A 3,752-nucleotide genomic window follows, 5' to 3' on the forward strand; every position below is an offset into this window, starting at 1 on the left:
ACCCTGAATCTAATCTGAACCCCAAACCCCTGTCCCGAAACCTAACTCTACCCCCAATCCCAAACCCTAACTGCAACCCTAACCCATCATTCTAACCTTAACCCTATCCCCACCCCTAACCCTACCTCCTTACAGTAATCCTAACCACTTATAAGAACGCTACTCCCTAACCCCTAACCCTAAATAAGCCCCTACCACCAACCCTAACACTAACCTAAAACTAATCTAACTGTAACTCCAAGCACTTACCCCAATTCTAACCCTAACCCTAACTCCTAACCCTAAACCTAATCCTAACTCTAAATCTAAAACTAACCACTAACCACCAACCCTAACTCTAACCTGAACACTAACCAAACCCAAAATGTCAATCCAAACCCTAACCCTAAATCTAACCCTAGTACCTAAACCTACTCCCAACCACTTTCACTACTCCGTATCCCCAACCCCTAACACTAACCCAACACTATTCCCTAACCCCTAACCTTAATCCTTACCTCTAACACTAACCCTAATACTAACCTTTACCACTAAGCACATCCCTACCATTCAACCCTAAACCTAATCCTAATCAAACCCTAATAATAACCCTAACACTACCTCTAACACCTATCCCTAAATCTAAACCTCTAATGTTAGTCCAAGCACTTACTGTAATCCTAAAGCAAAGGCTAAATCTAAGACCAACCTCTAACCCTAACTCTAAAACTAATTCAATGCCCTAACCCTGATTCTAAATCTAAACCTTAATCTAACCCTACCCCTCAATCTAACCCCACAGCTTAACTCTACCCCTAAGACAACTCCGAAACCTCTAACGCTAACCCTAATCCAAACATTACCCTAAACCAAATCCTAAAACTTAAGCCTAAATGCAAACCTAAATACTAATCATAAATCTAATCCTAAAATTTAAGAAAAACCCCTAACTCTAACCCTAAGACTAACATCACATAAACAGAAATCCAAACCCTAACCTTACAATATCCCCAACCCAAAATCTAACGCTAACATCAAACCCTAACTCTAACCTTTCTCCCTGACTGGTAATGCTACCCAATAACTGACTCTAATCTAACCCTAAAAGGAACCATAACCCTAAACCTAAGTCCTAACCACTTATCCTAGCCATAATCTTATCCTTCCTTATCCTAACTCTTCTCCCTAATACCTAAGCCTAACACCAAAAGCTGACTAACCCCCTAACCCCCTAGAGCTGACTCTAAAGCTCACCTCTAACCCAAACCTTAAACCTAAACATAACCCTAATCTAATCCTAGCCCCATTCATATCCCTAGCCCATGAACCCAGCCACCAACCATCAGCACTTAGACTAAAATTAACACTAATCCAACCCCAATATCTAAACCTAACCATTAACTCAACCTCTAAGCCTAACCCTAAAGCCTCACCTAAAGCTCAGCCCTAAACCTTAACCTTAACCCTAGCCAGTAACCATCATTCTAAGCATCACCCTTACTCGAGCAATAACCCCTAAACCCTGAAACTAGCCCTACCTAACCCTAACCAGTTCCACTAACTGTAACGCTGCTCCCTAACACAAAACCAACACTTATGATAACTCTAATGCTGACCCCTAACACTAATTATAACCTTCATGGTAAGCCTAAACCCTAATACTAACTCTAACCCTAACGTGAAACCTAGTCCTAACACTAAAACTAAACCCTAACCATAACCTAACCGTAACCCTATCACTAACCTAACTTTAACCACAACCCTTAAACCAACCTAACCCAACACTAACACTAACATGAAATCTAACCCTAACCTGACCTCTAAACAGAATCCTAAGCCTAACTCTAACCCTAACTCTAGCCTCACCCCTAAACCTAATGTCCTATGCTAATCTTAACCATTTACAATAACATTACTCCCTAACCATGAACCCGAACCCATATCTCCAACAGAATTCTAAAACCTAACCCTAACCACCTTTTCTAACACTACTGCCTAACCCCTAAACTTTAATCTAACCCTTACCCTAATCCTAATTATATTTCCTATCCCTAACTCTTAACCCCAACCCCTAAATCTTACCCTAAGCCCCAACTCCTACACTTAAGCTACTCCTAACTATGTCACTAACGCTACTCCCTCAACCCTAAGCCTAACCCTAAATTCTACCCAATTCTCTTCACCCTAAGGGAACGCTAATGCAAACCCCTACCTCTAACTCCAACTCTAAACCTAATGCTTAGCCTGCTTACTGTAATCACAAATCTAAGCCTCAACCAAAAACCAAACTCCACCCCTAACCCAAACCCAAAAGCCCTAACCTTAATTCTAACCCTAATCCTAATCAAACCCTGACCCTACCCCTAACTCTAACCCTAAACCTGACTCTAAACAGAATCCTAACCCTAGCCCTACCTCCTAAAACTAACCCCTAACCCTAACCACTTCCACTGACACTACTCTCAAACTCCAACACTCATCAAATCCTACCCCTAATACTTGAACAACTAACCCAAACTCCAATGCAAACACACACACGAACCTCAAACCCTACCTCTCAGACCAATCCCTAGCTCCTAACTCTAGCACCAACCATAACGCTTAACCCTAAAGCCTAACTCTAACACAGGTCCCTAATCCTAAACCTCATCTAACTCAAACACAGTAATTCTAGCCCTAACTCTGACCCCTTGCCCTATGTTTAACCCTATTTCTAACCCTAAATGTAACCCTTCCCCCTAACCCTAGCTCAAACTCCTAACCCCAAAATCTAACCCCACTCCCTAATTCCTAAGCCTAACCCTAACTGTAACTCCTAACACTTACCTTTACCCTAAATCTAACCCTAGACCTTAACCCTACCACGTAACCCTAACCTAAACCTCATATAACCCAAACACAAACTCCTAACCCTTAACACTATACTCTAATCTCTTGCCCAAAGCTTAATCTCAACTCTAACTCTAACCCAAAACCTTACCCCTAACCCTCACTCAAAACCTTAACCCCAAACACTAACCCTAACCATGCTCCCTAAGCCTATCTCAAACTCTAACCCTAACTCTGTCCCATAACCCAAAACCTTATCTAATACTAACCCTCAACCTTATCTAAAACCTAACCCTTATCTAAATGCTAAACCTAAACCTAATCCTAACCCTAACTCTCAATCTAACCCTAACTTAGCCCTTAAATTAAGCCCTAATTTTTACCCTAACTCTAACCTTTACTGTAAATCCTAACCCTAAGTCTAAACCCGAAACCTAATGCTAACTCTAGCCCTAACACCAAATCCTAACAATAATCCTAATCTAACCTTAAGCCTAACTATAACCATAACCCTAAGTCCTAACTGCTTACTATAACCCTGTCCTTAACTCTACTTCTAACTCTAACCACAAAAACAAAACCCTAACACTTATTCTAAACCTAACTCCTAAACCTTAACCCCAACCCTAGCTTGCAAGTCTCATTCTAAACCTCATACCTACTTTAACAATAACCCCTACACCTTAACACTAACCCAAATCCTATCCCTACAACTAAAATTAATTCTTTTCCCTAAGGCTAAGTCTAACCCTACCTCTAATTAGAAGTCGAAAACTAACCACTAACCCTAATCGCAAACCCTAATCCTAACCATAACCCTAACCTCTAAACCTACCTGTAATCTAAACCTAACCTGAAACCTTACCTAATGCTAACTCTAACTCTACACCCAAGCCCCTAACCCATATGTAAGCCTCACCATACACTTTATCTCAACCTAACAC

This window comes from Nesoenas mayeri (genome assembly GCF_963082525.1).
Source record: "Nesoenas mayeri genome assembly, chromosome: 25".
NCBI lineage: Eukaryota > Metazoa > Chordata > Aves > Columbiformes > Columbidae > Nesoenas > Nesoenas mayeri.